General features: G+C 35.1%; 1 long non-coding RNA gene across 1 annotated transcript; it reads right to left on the bottom strand.

Moving 5' to 3' along the window:
- Positions 1-7,914: 7,914 nt before the first annotated feature.
- On the bottom strand, positions 7,915-21,642 carry LOC5571086. Its single transcript, XR_002501524.1, has 3 exons — positions 21,301-21,642; positions 8,206-8,304; positions 7,915-8,139 (listed from the first exon to the last, which is right to left on the bottom strand). It is a non-coding gene; the product is annotated as an uncharacterized LOC5571086 (long non-coding RNA).
- Positions 21,643-22,392: the final 750 nt, after the last annotated feature.

Below are 22,392 nucleotides of genomic sequence, written 5' to 3'. Positions count from 1 at the left end.
ATGGAGTGGTGTTTGTATGTCACGAAATGGCTTCCGAACGGATCAACCGATTTGAATGATTATTTTTCCGTTTTGTTCGTCAAGTGTTCCGACGTGTTTGTGTGAATAAAAAACCCAGGATATTCACCGGGAAAGTCGGAAAAACGAGCGTGAACGGAACTGTCATTTTGTATGGGACGATCCATAGCGTTTTTTAACAGCCTACTTGATGGCAAGACGAAGTTTGCCGGGCCCACTAGTTAATTACAAAACATACAAAATATAAAATCCTTACTATTGAACTTACCAGTTCCATTCAATTCTGGTATGACAGCTGTTTTTTGTTTGTTTTCCTTCGATGTTCACAACTACACATACACTTTGGTCACCAACACACTCGGGCGTGAAAACCACTATAGTTAATCAATCCAAACTTACGCTACAGGTGCAACTGTTTGCGGTCAACTCCCAATGGGGCGGCAAGCGCCAAAAAGAAATTCACTGTTTTTTTCAGTTGCTCATCGCGCGGAAACCGAAAAAGTTCAAGTTTTTGAGTTCATGCTGTTTGTCGTATGTGTTTTTGCAATTCTCTACTAAACATTGCATTGTGACTGTTTTATAACCACAAAACCCGAGATCAGTTTCAATTTTGTTCTTTGCGACTTTGTAAAAAAAAAACATTCGAATAGAGAGTGCATTAGAGTGAAGTCACTGGAAAGCGCACACAGTAAAATAGGTGGCCAAAATAATTAAATGATTTGTGATTGGGGAACTTGTTGCCAGTTCTCTTTGCCCAACTTTTCATTCATAGACTCTGAAACACACATATTATCGAACTTGTATGAACCTCGTATCTATTTACATTAAATGTTAGTTTTGATAGTCAAAAAAAGCTTGCGACACATTAAAAAATCTTTCATCGGCAAAAAAATGAAAAAAAAAACGATTTTTGTATTTTTGAACTTTTTTATATATGGGTTCATAGGAGAATATTGGAGTTACACTAATTTTAATGAATTTCAACAGCTTAAAGACCAATTTGACATATTTGAATACGAATGAACTATCAGACGTTTCAAATTGAGCATTATTTCTACCTGCACTTACACAATATGACCAGCCCATCATGGTTTGCCGTTTTTATCGACTTCACTTATTGACATATTCTTATATAAATTCACAGTAAACATACTACAATGCTACAAATCTTCGACCTTATCAATGTTCCCAATTCTTCCAAATGGTTGGAATCATTGGAATTTGTCTTTGAACATGTAGCTTACTTAAGATAGTAGAAATTGTAATGAAATTATGATTGTGAACAGCTATATATAGAAAAGTTGTTTACTAAATACATATGAACATTTCACGATGTAAATATACATTGATAATCGCGAAAAATTTAAGGTTATAAACAAGAAGAACATTTTTCTGTATAAAACATTTTTTGTTTTTTTTTTTAAGTTGTTTTGACAACACTGTTTTGGATTTTTTTTTGACACCGACACGTCAATGATTCTAAGGCGGCATCCACAAATTACGTAACGCTCTAGAGGGAGGAGGGGGAGTAGGCTTAAGCGTTACGACTGAAACAAAAATTTAAAAATTTTCATACAAAAAGCGTTACGGAGGGGGGGGGGGGGTAGGAGGTCAAAAATTTCCAGTTTTAGCGTTACGTAATAAATGGACGCTGCCTAATGGACAATTTGCCCTTTGAAGGGAGCACCACACTAAACAACGGACTAGCATGCAACGCCCAGTGACACAGTCGAAATGACGTAAAGTTTTCCGGTCTCAAGTGGGAGTCAAATCCACACTCCTGGACTCGATGCGGCTAAATGCTTGGTAACACTAACCTTATGGCCACGAATCCCACGTATTTGTTCATTAAATACATATGAACATTTGAAGATGATAATATGTATTTATCACAGCGACAAATTTTAAGTTACAGCCACAAACAACTTTTTTTTGCATTGTACATATTTTTGAAAAAAAAAAATATTGTACATATTTTTGAAAGGTAATCTAAAAAATTTGTTCTGGAAAGTAATTCATTAGTAAGATATCTACATTGGTCATGGCGAAAAATGTCATTTTACACACAAGTAGTGTATATTTTCTGTATCATACTTATTTTCCGGAAAACATTGTAATTCTTGAAAGTTGAGCTGACAACATTGTTATGAATTGTTGTTAAGTAAAAACATATGACCATTTGAAGCTGATAATATGTGTTGGTCATCGCGAGGAATTCAAGTTACAAACAAGAAGAGCAATTTTTCTGTATAATACGTATATCTTGCTCTGGAAAGTTATTTTATTATTACTTATGTATGTTTTAAACAATAAGAGTATTTTTTCTGTATTATTCTTTCTTTCGGGTAAAATTTTAGTTCAAAGGTTAAACTAACAACACTGTTCTGGACAGTTATTAACAAAATAAGATGTATATTTAAAAATGATTTTGGTCATCACGATAAATTTCAAGTTACAAACATGAAGTGTATATTTTCTGTAAGTTCCATCCCATTATCCCGAACTCCATTACCACGAATGCTACTACCCCGAACACCACTACCCCGAAAGCCATTATCCCGAATAGGTAATTACCCCGAACGCTACTACCCCGAATGAGCCATTACCCCGAATAGTATAAGGTACAGTGTTAAGCAAACAACAATGTTAACCATACTGTTATAAAAGATTGACCATTTATATATGGTCTTTATATATGTCTTTAATGTAAACTTAATGGTGCGTAGAATTCATCGGTAAAATTTCCCTTCTTTCGTATATCAGCTATTTTTTCAAAACATCATGTTGGCAGGACTAGGCTGAGGACAGTGTCTGTTCCTCAGCCTAGTTTGCACTCACGCAATCCAAGGGTTCATTCACAAATTTCAAAACGTTGGCGTGAAATTGCCATCTTTGACGCCTACCCACTTGAAACACTTGTTGTATGGAAATTCAACAAATTTAGTATATGCTGTAACATTTTGACGACAATCTCCCATTCCCTTTAGCGTTATGAAATTTGTAATAATAGGTATATGCTTTTTTTTACTGAGAGCTTCTCTTGACAGTTTACCATTCTTGTAAATGTGACTCTATGGAAGTCAAGGAAATAGTTTTGCTGAACTGCTGCGTGCTCACCGATATTTATAGACTCCTTGGTGGTGTTCATATTTCTATTGCCACACGATATACAAATGCAAAAATGGTCATTGGCATTGTAAGCTCTCTGTTAATAATTGTGGAAATGCTCAAAAGAACACTTAGCTGAGAAGCAGGCTCTGTCCCAGTGGGACGTAACGCCAGAAAGAAGAAGAAGAAGCTACAAGCATTTTACCTGAAATTTGCCCTTCTTTCTTGAATAGGCTATTCTTTCAAGTTTCGTTATAGTAATATGGAAAAGCTATTTTTTTTTTGAAAACAGGATACCCTTCAGGCATTCATTGAAGTTAATCATGCTAAAACTGTAATCAGAAATTTGGCGCAAACAGATGTGTTGAAAATTGATCTGTCCCGTTTTTATGGTGAAACGCCTGGTGCAGTTTGTGAAAAGAGTGTCTATTGCGGAAATGAAACGGTTTATTCTGCACGCGTCCTGTTCGGTAGTGTTTCGTTAAAGCCTATAGTAATATTTTTTTTATTTCTTTATTAGTATCATTCCAAACATTACATTCATTATTTCTTATATCTAGGTGTTCTGTGTTATTAGACAACTCAGTCATCCTAATTTGGTAAAACAAATCCAAGATTTTATTAACATTTTGTAAATAACATATTACATTTAATTTCCCGTAGCAGTTCAGATTTTTTACAGGTGAGTTGATTTCACCTGCTTATAAGAGAAAAAATACGCTTTGAATATACTTAAAATAAACATATAACGCATTAATCGTGGCAATAGAAGATTGTAACGATTTTTGCCTGAAATTTTGATTATTTTATTTGACATTTGTTCCAATGTTTCAACATTAGATATTCTATGTAACTCATTGGTACTATACCAGGGAGGAAGCCTCAGAATCATTTTCAAAATTTTATTTTGAATTCTCTGCAGAGCTTTCTTACTGGTATTACAACAGCTAGTCCATATTGGTACAGCATACAACATGGCTGGCCTGAAAATTTGTTTGAATATTAACAGCTTGTTCTTAAGACAAAGTTTTGATTTTCTATCAATAAGGGGATAGAGACATTTTACATATTTATTACATTTGGCTTGAATGCCCTCAATGTGAATTTTGAAAGTTAAATTCTTATCTAGCATGAGCCCTAGATACTAGAGATGGTCGGGTTTCAAATTTTTCGAACCCGAACCCGACCCGTACCCGACTTATTTGATTTCTTCAAACCCGGACCCGACCCGAACCCGAGACAATAATTGAAAGGCAAACCCGGACCCGACCCGAACCCGAAAATAATTCGTGGTTCAAACCCGAACCCGACCCGAAACCCGAAATTTTTTTGTAAGAAAAACCCGAATATAACCCGAGCTCGAAAAGATGATGAATTCAACGTTTCTGATGCATAGGGAAGCTTTCAGGATGGTACTCTGTTCGCAATTCTCACCAAACCCGACCCAAACCCGACTCAACCCGACTTTTTTCAAGCCCGAACCCGACCCGTACCCGATAATTTTGTAGCCTACAAACCCGACCCGAACCCGAACCCGAAAAATTTCAAATTTTCAAACCCGAACCCGACCCGAACCCGTCGGGTTCGGGTTCGGGTCGGGTTTCGGGTTTGAAAACCCGAGACCCGACCATCTCTACTAGATACTTAACTTCATCTGACCAATTTATTGGAACCCCTCTCATCGTGACAACATGTCTACTTGAAGGTTTCAAATAAAGAGCTTTTGGTTTATGTGGGAATATTATTAGTTGAGTTTTGAAAGCATTAGGAGAAATCTTCCATTTTTGCAAGTATGAAGAAAAAATATCCAAACTTTTTTGCAATCGACTACAGATGACACGCAGGCTTCGTCCTTTGGCGGAGAGGCCTGTGTCATCCGCAAACAAAGATTTTTGACATCCCTGAGGTAACTCAGGTAAGTCAGATGTGAAAATATTGTATAATATTGGTCCCAAAATGCTGCCTTGGGGAACACCAGCTCTTACAGGAAGTCTTTCAGATCTGGAGTTCTGATAATTAACCTGAAGTGTACGATTTGACAGATAACTTTGAATTATTCTAACAATGTATGTTGGAAAATTAAAGTTTTTTAATTTTACAATCAAACCTTCATGCCAAACACTGTCGAATGCTTTTTCTATGTCTAGAAGAGCAAAACCAGTAGAGTAGCCTTCAGATTTGTTGGAACGGATCAAATTTGTTACACGTCAAAGTTGATGAGTGGTCGAATGTCCATGGCGGAATCCGAACTGTTCATTGGCAAAAATTGAATTTTCGTTGATGTGGGCCATCATTCTGTTCAAAATAACCTTTTCAAAAAGTTTACTGATGGAATGGAAAGCAAACTGATTGGACGATAGCTAGAAGCTTCTGCAGGATTTTTGTCTGGTTTTAAAATTGGAACAACCTTAGCATTTTTCAATTTGTCAGGAAAATATGCTAATTGAAAACATTTGTTAAATATATCAACTAAAAATGATAAGCTACTTTCTGGAAGTTTCTTGATGAGGATGTAGAAAATTCCATCATCGCCAGGAGCTTTCATATTTTTGAATTTTTTAATAATAGTTCTCACTTCTTCCAAATCAGTCTCCCAGGCATTTTCGAAAACATTCTCTTGATTGAGAATATTTTCGAAGTCCTGAGTAACTTGATTTTCAATTGGACTAGTAAGTCCTAAATTAAAATTGTGCGCACTTTCAAACTGCATAGCAAGTTTTTGAGCTTTTTCGCAATTAGTTAGTAATAATTTGTTTTCCTCTTTCAATGCCGGTATAGGCTTCTGAGGTTTTTTCAAGATTTTAGATAATTTCCAAAAGGGCTTAGAGCCAGGGTCCAATTGAGAAATTTTATTTTCAAAATTTTTGTTTCTTAAATCTGCAAAACGTTTCTTGATTTCTTTCTGCAAATCCTGCCATATAATTTTCATAGCAGGATCACGAGTGCGCTGAAAATGCCTGCTCCTCACGTTTTTAAGACGGATCAAGAGTTTAAGATCATCGTCTATAATCACGGATTCAAATTTTACTTCACATTTTGGAATTGCAATGTTCCTGGCTTCAACAATGGAATTTGTTAAAGTTTCAAGAGCATTGTCAATATCAATTTTAGTTTCTAAAGAAATGTTAACATCTAGATTAGAGTCAACATACGTTTCATATATATTCCAGTCGGCTCGTAAATAATTGAAAGTGGAGCTGATAGGATTGAGAATCGCTTCATGCGATATTTGAAATGTAACAGGGACATGATCAGAATCAAAATCAGCATGAGTAACTAATTGGCTACAAAGATGACTAGAGTCGGTTAAGACCAAGTCAATCGTAGATGGATTTCTAGAAGAGGAAAAATATGTAGGGCTATCAGGGTATTGAATTGAGAAATATCCTGAAGATCACTCATCAAATGAAATTCTGCCGTTGGAATTACTTTGAGAATTATTCCATGACCGATGTTTGGCATTAAAGTCACCAATGACAAAAAATTTTGACTTATTGCGAGTCAATTTTCGCAAGTCAGTTTGGAGCAAATTAACTTGCTGTCCAGAGCATTGAAAAGGCAAATAGGCAGCTAAGAAAGTATATTTACCAAACTGTGTTTCAACAGAAACACCTAAAGTTTCAAAAACTTTAGTTTCAAATGACGAGAACAGTTGATGTTTTATACGCCTTTGAATGATGATTGCAACTTCTCCACATGCCCCATCAAGTCGATCATTACGATAAACAAAAAAGTTAGGATCTTTTTTTAGTTTGGATCCAGGTTTTAAATAAGTTTCGGTAATAACTGCTATATGCACGTTATTAGCTGTAAGAAAATTAAACAACTCGTCCTCTTTACCATTCAGAGAACGAGCATTCCAATTTAAAATATTTAAATTATTATTTGGATCCATTAGAAAAACGTAATCCAATAACAATTTGATTTGTAAATTTTACACCTACTTGGACTGCTTCAGTCATAGTGGTGGCTTTGAACATTGCATCAATCATTAGATTCAATTGTTCAGTTAGAAAATTAAAATCAGAGGCAGACATATCATCTGACGAAGAAGCGGGGTAGGAGTTAACTGTGGTGGTAGGGTTTTTTTTCCATTTGATTTGAAACAAGTAGAATGGGTACTCATGGAACGAATAGGGGAAGAGTTCAAATTACCTGCTACGATATCGGCAAAGGATTTACCGTGGGTAGATACATTCGAAATTGAAAGATTCGAACGGCTACCCGACGGATTAAAATTTGTTTGTGAATGAGCATGATTATGATATTCCTGGTGGGTATGATTCCTAATCAAGCGATCGTTAACTGAAAAATGAGCATTGTTCGATACTCTACCAGACAAATTCCGGAAACGATCGTTATCGTAACGGATATTATCCTTCATCTGCCTGGCACGAGCCTCAACGACTCTTTTGCGTGAAGGGCATTCCCAAAAGTTAGCTTTGTGAGGGCCCTTGCAATTGGCGCATTCAAACTTTCTGGTATTTTCTTTCACAGGACAGTCGTCCTTAGCGTGAGAAGAACCTCCGCAAATCATGCATTTAGCATCCATGCGACAATTTTTTGTACCATGACCCCACTTTTGGCACCGACGGCACTGAGTGGGGTTCTGGTAATTTCCTCCAGGTTTCTGGAAATGTTCCCACGTCACACGGACATCGAACATAAGTTAGTAATAATTTCTAATAAATCTAATTGTTCGCTTATGTTTAAGATTTCCCGTTCGGGAAAGACGTATCAAAATTCATATGTTTTTTCTTTCTTGTAATAATAGGTTTATTTGATTGGTATCATTTTCATCAATCGATGTCAACTTTATTTCGTTTTTTTTCTTCTTTAAATCCCTGGTTGGTATTCGGGAGGCACAGCACACTGGTGGTTGTTAAACTTAACTACACTACTCAATTATTCCTTCTTCATCGCTTCCTGGGCCTTCTCCTGCAGAGTCGATCCGATTTCGGTAGCCTTCGACTTGATCACGTCTCCCAGTTCCGATAGTTTGCCGAGGAAGTTCTGTTGCATGAAATAAAATATTATTATGTTATGGTAAATATTTTGTATACTGTTTTAACCACTTACGTCAACATTTTCCTTGGTGAAAGTATCAGAGATTCCCTTCTTGACAGAATCTACAGCCTCATCAAAAGCATCACGGCGGATGCGGGCAGCAAGAGTCAGCTAGAAAGGTAAAAACAAAATGAGACATTAGATGTATAGATAATTTTTATTAATATATTCTAAAATGAACATTCCCGACATCCATCAAAGGATCTTTGTGAGTCCGGTAAGCTTAGTTGGTCAAGTGAAAAAAGTTTGAAATTGACAATCTAGAGACGACTGCTTGAAGTAAAATTGTGAGCAAAAATGTTGGTGCTCTAACCTTAAATGAATAAAACTTCCATGATTCATATTGCAGATGCTTCCTCACTTTTGCCTGATATCACGGAATCTTGGATTCTAATTCCAGACAGCATATGAGAACCGTTTCAGAAACATTAGAAAGAAACATTATAACAAATGCTTTATTGAGGGTACAAAATTATTAATATTTGGCAACACTGCTCAAACAAAATCGATAAAAAATACATTTTTTTCAACCAAAGTTCCTAGGCCAACGATAGCCTTTGTGAAAACTTGTTGAACCACTGTGATACAACTCATAGAACAGAAACAAACTTCTTTGAGAATTTACAAAAGGTTGATAGCCAATTCTGACTTAGAAAATGTCTGTAATGTTACAAATAAACTCCTGAGACAGTTTCCTGAAGTTTGATACCCATAATTTTGAGGTTTCACTGATACGTACTTGTGACTCAATACATATAGACTCTCGGACAACCTGTACTAATATGGCCATTTCAAGATCAGCATATCCGAACTCATAATGACGTAAACCAATTTACGGATGCCAACTCCAGAAGTTTGATACATTTGTACAGTGTTGGACAATTCATTTGAAACATTTTCGATTTTCCATACAAAATTATTAATCTGGAGACCTTGATCTTAGTTATTTACGGACCGATTTGAATGAAATTTTCACAGTACGTCGGTCATTACTTGAATTGTGACATTAATTTAGAAAACTTTTCTTATTCACGAAATCAAAGGTAATAACGATTTGGCTAGAGTGAATTTTTTGTCAAAAAATTATAAACAAATTATCTCAAAATATGAGAGTCCTACACAAAAAATATCTTCGACAACTTGTCCACATCGGCTGTTTCTCTAATTTTAGAGTTATGTGAATTATTGAAATTTGTTAAAAAGAATAGTTATAAAACACCATTAACACGTTTGTTCGATTCTCACCGAGAAGACGTGTAACTTTTTCGCTAATTTTACTTAACTTTATTGATTTAATCCAATTGCAAAGTATAAGAATATTTAGTTAAAAAAGATCAATGTTTCAGACTCACAGCAAAGTAGCAAATTCAGATCACAGACAAACAGTTGTAATACTTAGAACAACTTTCTTTGAAATCTTTCGTCTTTTTCACATAACCATTATCTGATGGCCGTTTTTTAGAGATCACAGTAGGCAGCGCGCGCAAACGAATGTGTTGAAAATTGATCTGTCACGTTTTCATCGTCTCCGCAAATTATTAGATTCGGCTGGTGAAGTTTTTGCAAAAAGTATCCATAGTGGATTTAAAACGTTTTATTCTGCACGTGTTCTGCTGGGCAATGCTTTGTGAAGGCCCAAGCAGCAGGTGAAAACGTATCGACGTCAAGCTTCAATTTTTCCGGAGCGCGAGACTGGAGAGCCCGACAGTGGATCGGGCTGGTGGTGACCAATCGACCAGGTTTTCAGTTTGAACTGCTGTTTGGTTCTCAAGATTTGTGCTCTTGAAGTTTTGAGTTTTGTCTTCGTTCCATGTTCACCAGAAAAATCGCTTATTTTTGCGTCGTCGCTTCGATGCAGTTTTTTTTTTCTCATTTTAGTTTGCACGCGTTCTGAGTGCAGTCAAGGTCAGGTTTTCGCGTCGTAGGAGTGATATTTTGCTGATGTGTGCATGTTGATTAAAGTAGCTACAACTGTTCAATCAAAGATGGATGAACAATTTGGTGAGCTCGTTTCATGCTTTTATTTTAAATGTAAAATATATTATGAAATGAGTTTTGACAAAGGTAGTATTATCGTTATTATTGAATATTACTTGAATGAATTGATTAAAAAAACGTGAACAGTTCATCACTATGAGTGTCGAAATACATGCTTGTACATTAACATTTAAATCCCCATATCTTTCCTTTTACCTGTTTTTAATCATTCTAAAAAAAAAACTATGACGCTAAAGTGTCGACTTTCCGTATGTACACGTTGTCTTTAGAGTACCAATAGGTGATTTTTTGAACTGAGGTTGCATGAATCCCATCACATACCAAGGTGAATCCTGATCATGCAGCTATGATGCCTCCCCACTAACAAAACTCCTTCCCTTGACAACCATGGACATGCAGAGGTGATCTCGGTCTCTAGTAACAATGGATTTCATACAAGCATTCCCTGCCTTCCCCGATGACCGCAAGGACTTGGCCGGCGCCGTTATTGACTTTTTAATGTTTGGAGTTCTCGAAAGTGTACATTGAAGATGGAAAGCTACTCCCAAGCTACATCTCTTGGTTCCTGGTGCAACTTCGATTATTCTGGTCAATCACGGAGTAGCAACTACGAAATGTATGGCCATCAATGCTTATGCTTATGCTTAACCATTATCTGATGGCCGTTTTGCACGTAATATCAATAGGGTAACATGGTCCAAATGCCACCTTAAGGATTTGTGTCGTTTTCTCGCAAAAAGATCCATATTTTAAGGCCATTCGAAGTCTAAATAGTAACTTGACAATATTTGCTAACTACCACCATGAAAGCATTTCAATGACCGAATGGATCGGGTAGAATGCCATTTAGTATGGAGAACGAAGAGTCAGCAACCAAGCTTCTCCATGAGTTTGCTCAGTGGCATGGAGACGCTCATTCGTTAATGAAATACTGGGAAAAGCAAAAAAGTGAAAAATGTTTGAATTTCTTCGGATAATAAAAGGAAAATCTGTTAGTTTATGTCCAAGGGTTGTTGTGGCAACTTTTAGGTAAATATATTTTAACATCGTCTGTCAAAAAAAAAATACAAACAAACAAATGGAAACGTTCTAAGAACCGTCTAATGAGTCGAGCCATTTTACTCCATCATTGTATTGGGCCCTGTTATGCTATGCAGGGCTGTGCGTTTTCGAAAACATTTTGTGAAACACGAAGGCTTGGTTGTGTCGTCTCGATGGTGACGAACAACTGTGTCGCTTCGTTCTTCGTTCCACTCTCATTCGTTTTGTTACCCGATTTAAACAAACGAATAAGAAAGGTAAAATGAAATAGTAAGAATTTAGTTTCATTTGATTTCATTGAAATCTATCAAAATGTTCGAAATTGAATTTTACCTATTTTTGCAATAGTAATGTAGGTATATAACTTGTTAGGTAATAAATTAAGATAGAGCAACTATGCGGGCCACCACGTCGTTCGTTTGAGTTAATCAGCTCCTAAAGTTAGAGACTACAGATTGAAAGACCAGCTCGCTGCGGTGAGGTTCTTATTTATGACGCGCGATGCACAAGCAGCACGAAAGAAATGAGAGACTATGCTTGCTGCGATGAAAGGGAAGGTTTGTTGGATTGAAACGAAACAGAAGAGTTTCAATTGAAGGGTATGCTTGAGTCAGTCAGTTGGGGACTGAAAAATGCTTTCAATGAAATGAAAATGTACAGCCCTTACACCTCAAACACCTCCAAGATTGTTGTCACAAATTCCTCCCATAAATCTATCAGAAATGCCACCAGATGTATTAAGGATTTTTCTAGATGTTCATTTTGCACAATAATGGAAACCATAAATGCTCTTTTTGATTGTAGACATTTTAACCACATAAGGGCAATCGCGTATAATAGCGTATTTTACTCCAACATGCTTAGCACTCATTCCGGTGAAATTTTAATGCATAAATACCGTTCTGATATAAATTCTGACCAGCTTCAAATTCCGCACACTCTAATATCTACGCACACTCTACCGTAGTATGAATCAAAACAGAAGTTCGGGAATTTCAAAAATCTTAAGTCTCAAGAGTGCTTAAGTCAGCTGCGAAGTTCGTAAAATGAGATATACACTCCCGTGCATAAGTTTGGTTTCACCCCCTTCAAAACATGCAAAAGTGTTCAGTCCATATCTCTGTAATTACACGTCTAATTCAAAAATTTTCGAAGCCGCATTCGAAAGGCAAAGAGTTATTCTTACTTCGTATGTATTTTTCCAAAAGACATTCTTTGAACTTTGAATACTAAATTTTTACTTAAAATTGTGACATTTTTCAAAAAACACATTGAAAAATCATATCTAATTTCCTCAGCATTGGATCGATCAAAATTTTAAATCAAAGTGTCATTAGAATCGTAATCTTATATTCTTTAAAGAGACCCCACGAAATTTTGGCGGAAAAATCTGGAGAATATTTAAAATCAATGAAACAGTCAGTCAAGTCGTCGTGCAAAAGTTTGGGTTCACCCCTCAGTATGGTGTATTGTGCAAAAGTTTGGGTACACCTGAACTTACTTAAATCTGTGAAATCTCAAACCAATCATATACGCGCTATTATTTGCGCTCAAAAAAGCTTTTAAACTATCAAAATCGGTTGAAAAATGGCTGAGATATTGACAAAAATGATGTGCGTGCGGCTCTGGTGAACCCAAACTTTTGCACAACTTGCATCATACTGAGGGGTCAAACTTTTGCACGATGACTTGACTGACTGTTTCATTGATTTTGAATACCTTCCAGATTTTTTCGCCAAAATTTCGTGAGGTCTCTTTAAAGAATACAAGATTACGATTCTAATGACACTTTGATTTAAAATTTTGGTCGATCTAATGCTGAGGAAATAAGATATGATTTTTCAGTGTGTTTTTGAAAATGTCACAACTTTAAGTAAAAATTTAGTATTCAAAGTTCAAAGAATGTCTTTTGGAAAAATACATACGAAGTAAGAATAACTCTTTGCCTTTCGAATGCGGCTTGAAGTGTTTCAATTGGACGTGTAATTACAGAGATATGGACAGAACACTTTTGTATGTTTTTTAGGGGGTGAACCCAAACTTTTGAACGGGAGTGTATGTGAAAATTCTACAACCTTAAATCTGGAGTTTGTTATGCTCAATATTGTCCAAATTTTATATCGTTTTTCATTTAAGGTGAAGATGAATCGTAGCCAAACTTCAAACTTTCAAGCGCACGGATCTGGAGAACCAAACTTCCGTTTAAGCTGAAAACTTAATCGATTGGTCACTAGCTGGTGGTGACCAATCGATTAGGTTTTCATTCAGTTCACACGGATGTTTGGTTTTCCAGATCCGTGCTCTTGAAAATTAGAACTTTGGCTTCGATTAATTTTCACCTTAACATTCATTCCCCTATTCTTCGATAGGCTCTGAAGTCATACGAGCCGAATGCACATTGCCAATTCTGATAACACAAATCTCAAATCAGTCATTCGAAAAAACCGTTCTGACCCAATTTGAGGGGGAAATGTTTCAATTAAAATGAGGAAGTTTCCATAGATATATTTTTGAAATTTAACAAACAGAATCAAACTGTCCAGAACATGAAGTGAGAATTAGGTAGCAGCAATCATGAATAGACTACAAATGTCTATTTATTTAAGGTTAGTCAAGTTACAACCATGGTCAATACATCATAATATTTACTGATCATTCGAACGTTGTGTTTTCAAAGGTCAAAAGCAATGAGGCACAGACAAATAAACGTAACATTGCACATTTGGGGAATTCCGAACCCAAAGGTGGAAAAAATTGATAACTTCCACAATAGAAAGATAAAAAATAAGTTTTATAGCTCATTCGAAAGGAAATTTTCTCAGAAATCGATTGGTGATGGTTTCATGAATGTGGGGCCACTCTGGGATAAGCTATGGTGCCCGTTTTGCCCCAATTCCTTGAAAATATTAGATTTTCATGTTGTTTTGAGCAAAACTGTTTTATTGTGGAGATTATTTCCCATGAAATCCATCATTTCTAGTCCATTCAACAATGTTTCACAGAGAACGTTATAAAAAGATGGAAATTTAGGGGATTATGGGGCCAAATGTACAATAAAATATTTTTGAAGAGGAATTTTTGTTTTAAATTTTTTCAACGTGTTTTTATATTGAAATTTTTTTTAAAATAGTTTAATAATCATGAATATAGCTTGCAGAAATAAGTTGTATTAAAAATTTTGTAATTTGTATGATCATTATTTATGCTCTATGCAACATATTGTGAATAATTCACCTTCTTATATCACAAATTCCAAACATTTCCAAACGATGTGCGATGGTTTGGGTAAACGATATTGATCTAAATGATCGATTGCCGTTAGCCTCATTGATAGGAAATAGTGGGAGCATATAGTTTTTTGGCTACTTTGCCCCAAATTCCCTTAAAAACGTTTCTTTCATAATGAATTGAACAGATATCTCCGAATTAAATTTATTATGTACTAAATTGTTTATTCAGTAGTTGATACAGTATTTAAATCCTAAAACATAGGAGATTATGGGGATCTTTTACACATAAATAAAAAAAAAAACAAATAAAAACACTCAAAAATGGATCCATTAAGTAACCATCTGCAGTTTTTTTTCTGATTGAAACAAATCACTCAGAATTAAATTAGTTTCACAATTATACCTGAAGAAATTTCATGAGAATATAATTGCATTTCGGAGAAATTTCATGAGAATAAAATTGCGTGGAAGTGCCCAAGTAGCTCTGCCTGCACTCTACTACTGAAAAAGTGATCATAAACAAACAAAGTCTTCCATGTATTTCAATATGGCACATTTTGATTGAAGATGTTGTGTAGTAGGGTGGGGCTTATTTCCAAAAATCTTCCGTAGTCAGGATTTACAAAGTGGAAAATGATCATCGGTCCCAAAATAACATCCTGTGAAAAAATGAGAATTTTTGGTGAAGGTTTAGAGGTGGCGCAAAGGGCGTATGTGCAGTTTTCCCATTTTAGTGAACTCTGAAAACTTTTGGTATGCTATTCAGCTTGTTTTGGTGATTTTAGGACCCTTAAGGGCAAAAAATCACCTCAAAATTGCGATATCTCCACTCCTTTAGATGATATTTGACGAAATATATTTTATGCATGCGATTTTTGGCCCTTAAATAGGTTACGCTGACTGATTACTATGAACCCGTATAAGCATATGAATAGCTGGGGAGAATTCCTATGCTAGTAGAATAGAACAAAGAGCAAAGAAGAATGAGAGAAAGAACAAAGAACACAGAAGAATGTAAGGTGGGGTGGGTTAAACAGGTGGGAGGGTGAAACTAGTGATGTCGTGAGCGTAACTGAGGAATCTTGAAAAATCTCGATTTTCCCCAAGGAAAAAAAGTTCCAGTAGAAAACGATGATTATATTTATTGACTTCATTTTTTTTTTTCAATCTTTATTAACGAGATTTTTAGCTCTAAGCTAGTTCATCTCGGGACCAACGGGTTAACTTCCCTTCCGAATGATGTCGCTAATGAAAATTTATTGACTATCTCGGGGATGGTATTCGATCCCAGATCCTCAGCGTGAGAGGTGTGTGTTCTAACCACTACACCAGCTCCGACCCCTTGACTTCTATTTAATATTACCTACTTCAGAGATATTTCGAGCAATTTTTCTTCAAGTAGGGGAAAAGCACCAATTTTTTAAACCATCTCTAGTTTTCGACCCATGCATACGATTTTAGATTACTCTTTATGGAAAAATTGCAGTAACGGTTAAAATGTCCTTAATTCCATGAGAAGTTTCACCATTATTCTCCTGGTAGATATACACCACTTTACTGCACACTTAGTTCAATAATCGATCGTTTTTTTTTTTGTTTGAATGATGATAGCAATTTATCGAAAGAAACCGTTGCAAAATGTACATCCTGAAAATTCAGCCTCACGCAGTATCTATTAAATTCATGACCAATTTATACAATTATTTTAATATACAAGGACATCCTGTGAAAATTCCTTAATGTAGCTCTGTCCTAAAAAAATAAGTTTCAGTTCTGTGACGACTTAATTTTGATTTTTTTTTTTTTGAGGGGTTTTCAACCTGAAGTGCTTTATCTCTTGCACCCTATAGAAGCTCGTGCACGTGAATTTTGACTAACGATTTTTTTTCCTTCTGCTGTTGTTTATATACATCGATTTCAAATACAGATGTAGAACGATGTATTGAACTTCATCTGCATTTTCGTTTGTCCGAAGTTATGTTGAAGGTGTTGTGGCGAAAGTGAAGTATTGGAAGCCCAAACGCAATTTATTGCTGAAATGGCAATCCAGAAATTCCTGTGGAAACTCTAACAAGAAGTGTTATTGCTAGAAAGCAAAAATCGTTCATAGATTTACCTAATAAGGATATATCGTGTGGGATCAAAATCCGAACACCTAAAGAATGAATCTAAACCCTTCCACTTCATATAAAACTCCTTCTATTTGTATGAAGTGTACGGATTATGAGCCTGTATGGATTTGGGCCCCCTCTGTAATTTCTTTCAGATTATAAAATTGCAATTGCTGGAGTTATATCAAACGGACATTCTATAATACTAACTTGCATATAATCACATCTCATAAATCCAACAGAGATATTTTCACGGCTTCGTAGTTGATTCTAATATAATATCATCAGTTCCACCCTCCCCCCTGTTTAACCCACCCCACCTTTCATTCTTCTGTGTTCTTTGTTCTTTCTCTCATTCTTCTTTGTTCTTTGTTCCATTCTACTAGCATAGGAATCCTCCCCAGCTATTCATATGCTTGGTTCATACTAATCAGTCATTGTAACCTATTTAAGGGCCAAAAATCACATGCATAAAATATATTTCGTCAAATATCATCTAAAGGAGTTGAGATATCGCAATTTTGAGGTGATTTTTTGCCCTTAAGGGTCCTAAAATCACCAAAACAAGCTGAAAAGCATACCAAAAGTTTTCAGAGTTCACTAAAATGGGAAAACTGCACATACGCCCTTTGCGCCACCTCTAAACCTTCACCAAAAATTCTCATTTTTTCACAGGATGTTATTTTGGGACCAATGATCATTTTCCACTTTGTAAATCCTGACTACGGAAGATTTTTGGAAATAAGCCCCACCCTAATGTTGTAGTTAATAATGCTTAATTAAAAATAAATTGACGCTTATATTGAGCTGTTCGGTAATCCAATCCGCATGGTTATTAAATTAATTAACTCATTACGCGTGGTAAAGATGGACAAATCATGGGTGAAATTATGAAAAAAATCCACGTGCTCGGCTGGGATTTGAACCCAGGACTCTTGTATGCTAGATGAGCGCTTTACCAACTAAGCTACCGAGCCCGTAAAGCGCTCGTCTAGCATACAAGAGTCCTGGGTACAAATCCCAGCTGAGCTCGTGGATTTTTTTTTCATATTTTCACTCATAATTTGTCCATCTTTACCACGCGTAATGAGTTAATTAATTTAAATTTTGTTATACATTTTAGAAGACTCTTGAACATGCTTGAAATTAAGTCAAACAGATGTAACCATAATTACTGTTTACAATATTAACAAAGTATGGTTAACCATGAGGAACATTGATGTCAACCAACAAGCAATCTGTTAACAGCAAATGTAGAGACAACATAACAAACATAGTAACTATAAATTATACTAATGAAATGAATGATCGACTTTGGAAAAATCTAGAATTGAGCATTATTAACAACTGCATTATCACTTTTATGATAACTTTTTCTGTAGTGTATGATGGCAATTGGAATATTGAATACCAAATATCCATAAAAAGGCAAAATTATTTCCCGAATGCAATTTGACTCTCACGAAATTGCTACAGTAATGATTGAATAACTAACCTGATCCTGAGTAATTTGTTGCAATCAGGAAAAAACGGCTGATGATTTCTTGATAGATTCATTTTTGATTTTTTTTTGGTTATATTTTTGTTTATGGGTAAAAGATCCCCAAAATCTCCTATGTTTTATGATTTAAATATTGTATCAGATACAGAATAAACAATTCAGTACACAATAAATTTGATTTGAGAAAAAAAGTTGAATTAATTACGAAAGAAATCGTGTTTAGGGGAATTGGGGCAAAAATAGCCAAAAAACTATATGCTCCCACTATCTCCTATCAATGAGGCTAACGGCAATCGATCATTTAGATAAATATCGTTTACCCAAACTATCGCACATCGTTTGGAAATGTTTGGAATTTGTGATATAAGAAGGTAAATTATTCACAATATGTTGCATAGAGCATACATAATTATCATACATATTCTACAAATTTTACTACAACTTATTTCTGCAAGCTATATTCATGATTATTAAACTATTTTAGAATTTATTTCAATAAAAAAACACGTTGAAAAAATTTAAAACAAAAATTCCTCTTCAAAAATATTTCATTGTACATTTGGCCCCATAATCCCCTAAATTTCCATCTTTTTATAACGTTCTCTGTGAAACATTGTTAAATGGACTAGAAATAATGGATTTCATGGGAAATAATCTCCACAATAAAATAGTTTTACTCAAAACAACATGAAAATCTAAAATTTTCAAGGAATTGGGGCAAAACGGGCACCATAGCTTATCCCAGAGTGGCCCCACATTCATGAAACCATCACCAATCGATTCCAGAGAAAATTTCCTTTCGAATGAGCTATAAAACTTATGACGATGCTATGAACCGGGCAACGGATTTTAATGAAATTTGTTCGAAGTGTTACATCTGTTTGATCGTTGCAGTTATTTCTAATCGTTTTTATTTCTTCTGCACGATTTTTCTTTGGAAAATCAGGAATAATCGCGCAGCAGAAATCACAACTATTTGAGGAACCCTTATTCTGGGTGTAGTTATTCAGTGGGATGGAGTTGATCATTCCCGTATCCACATGCATCAATTGCCAAGAGAGTTATAATTCGATTTTAAGTACCGTAATCCGGGGTATCATTGATCAGCGGGGCAACATTGATCGGAATGACTCATCTCGTAAAAAGTTCGTATCATCAATTATTGATGAAACATTTCCAAATCACGAATGGTGCTTCTCTTTCTTATATTCAAAAGCTAATGTATGTGACGATTTTTGCGAAAATTGCGTTTACATTATGCGTAAATTTGTCATGTTTTCGAAACAATGATTTCAATGGGTAAGGATGACCCTATCAAAGATTCATGTCTCACATAAGTTCTGCAAATGATGTGAGCAAGTAAAATACGGTTCTTACTAAAAATGGCATCGCCGAAAACGATTCCGTTATCAAAACTTTCATAAGTATGCTCAATTTGGCAACATTAACGAATTATTGCAAAGAATTTAGAATTCCCTTAGGAAATTGCCTACCTTTAGGCGTATTCCGTGGTTCGAGGTGTTTCTAATTTTAAATTAACTCAAAAAGTAAATGACTTGTAAGAGTTTGGCCTTCACATTCGGCTTCAGGGGCCATGATTTAAGTAAGTAACGATATTTTCAATATTACCGAACGTTGTTTCCATAGGTGATCAATGTTACCCCATATCAGCTAAATCAAAAAATCACTTAAAACATTTTTTTAAACATGCTTAAACCTTTCAAAAAACAAAATGCAGTATATAGTCACGAGCTATGAGTGGCAGTACTTGTTTTAAAAATATAAAATTTGCAACATTAGCATTTTTAATCGAAATATTTAAGAAATATTTAAAAAAATGATTAATGTTACCCCGGATTACGGTACCAAAATTTCTGTGATGCCGCATTATATGATATCTAATCTGGATATTCCTGATTTTAATTTGACACTCAAGATAATTAGACTATGGAAAAATAGATTTTTAGGAAAGTGTCAATAACAATAAATATTTCTAAGGCCATATAAGGACATCATTTAAATAAATTATTATATTTTTATATTCCAGATTTGTTTTCCGAACCCAGTTTCAAATTTACATTGATGATAAAAATGCATATCCAGGGAATGATTGTCGTTTTTGTAAACAAAATTGACAAAATTCAATTAAAAAATTACCGATTTATCAACAAGTTGCAAGATTGTTGAGACTTGACTCAGATTCAGTGAACCCAAATTTAGTGACTAGCATATATTTTTGCTTTCGGAAACCAATCGCCTTTGATAAATTCCTGGAATGGAAAACTTCCAGTAAAGTTTTTTTAAATTATTTGGGTGATAAATGCATGTATCCACTAGATCTAATCGAACAGAATCTCTCAATAGCTCTTTATGAGATATACTTTACTGATTCAAATATTATGAATTAAAATGATTAATTCTTCCTTAATATATTTGATTAAGGTCTTCAGGTTAAAAAATAACCCCTTTTCAAGAACACAAAATTAGAGAATCAAAAATCTTTGAAGCTAAAAACTTTAATGATTGGTCACTCGCTGGTGGTCTGACGATCAAATTTTCTCCTTGAACGGTCATCGAGTTCTGTAGATTTGAGTTCTTGAAAATACGAGGTCTGCCTTCACCTTACTGTTCAAGAATCCGTCATTGCAATCATTGTTATCATCGAAACTTCAAAATCATTGTTTTTGCTTAAAACTGGTATCTATTCTCGGAAAACATGGTAACTGTAATTTGATGGGAGAATAGTATACAATGAATACGTTTTCATTTAAACTTTGTTGATTTTGATCGAAAAAAACTGCTTTTGAAAATTCTTAAATTGATGACGGATTCCGCCCCCATAAGTGTCTTTAATATGAATCGAAACGGTATATTAGGAACATTTAGTTCAAACTATTATACATTCGCAATTATTATTCAAACCAAATACATGCTACAGTTAAAAGATTTTGGAACGTTGGATTGGTGATTCGTAAAAATATAAGTTTCGAATACAAACCACCTACTTATTAAAAAAAAAAACAGATCGATTAAAGATCAAATTAAAAGCTTTGTATGAATGTTGCTAAATTCGTTCAACTTTTGTAACACTTTTATGTTTTCTGTTTTTTTATTCTATTGAAATTGTGAAAGTTAAAAAAAATCAATAGTCCGATTTATTTTGACCAAACTAAGTCGTCGTCAGCTTAAACCACCTACATTTGCGCAGTACACTTTCCACACTTACCTGGATGATGCAGAAGATAACGATGAACAACAGTCCCAATTTGGCCATTCTGAACTCGGTTTTGTACTGTAGAGTGCTACACTGGAGAAGTTCTCGCTGAGCTAATACTTTGCACGGTCACACAACACTTGGAGAGATGCTTACTGGAGGAGTTATCGCGTACGAATGTCTAATGTCGTCGCACTTGATCTGGCTATTATATTTCGTTGAATGGTACAACTGGTGATTCGTTCGGTCTATACTCCTGCGGTGTTATGTACACATGTGGTGTTGACCCACAGGAGTCAACCATTCACAGCAAGGCGGTGGCGATCCAGAAGGCATCACTCTTCGATGTGCTACACAAATAGACGATCGCGATAGTACGAACACAGTTTTAGTCCGATAATGGGTTATCATGTGTTCTGTGTTATACTCACTCGCTCGAAGTTCTAGGTCGCCGTTGATCAATTGGATTTTAATTATATTATATACGAAGTTATATGGCGAAGAAACGTTGCTGAATGACCCATGACAAATGCTTCGATAATTTTCCAGGAATAGGTCTACAATCTGTTCTGTGTTTGCTTAGCTTATCAATTCGTTATGTAACAGTAGTGGTGACCTAAACATGGTAGATTTTATATACAAGTTTATATTGAAAACACATATTCTTTTCAAGATCCTGTCAGCTACTTTTTTAGTATTTATTTGTCTGCTTATTTTAGGATGCTACTCAGCTTACTGTTATGACCATATAGTATAGTAAGCATGAAGACCAATTCCGATATCCTTTTATGAATTTTATTGGGATGCCATACAAGGAATTGGTTAAAAAAGAAATCACGGTTGAACTATATATTATACAAAACAATATGCTCAAAAAATGACTAGGGGAAGAGCTAATAATAAGTATAATAGCTAATAATAAGTATAATATAATATATAATAGCTAATAATAAGCTAATAATCACAGTATTTCTTTCACCTGTTTTACTCTAAATACCTCGAAAAAACCCTATTTTTATTCTTTTACCTGTACATCAAAATTCGACCCGGTGATATGTAGTTTGCTTTACATGAATTGAATTATAGAAGCCCTTTTTGCCTATA

The sequence above is a fragment of the Aedes aegypti genome, chromosome 3 (assembly GCF_002204515.2).
Source record: "Aedes aegypti strain LVP_AGWG chromosome 3, AaegL5.0 Primary Assembly, whole genome shotgun sequence".
Taxonomy (NCBI): domain Eukaryota; kingdom Metazoa; phylum Arthropoda; class Insecta; order Diptera; family Culicidae; genus Aedes; species Aedes aegypti.
This window is presented reverse-complemented; position numbering and strand designations above follow the sequence as displayed.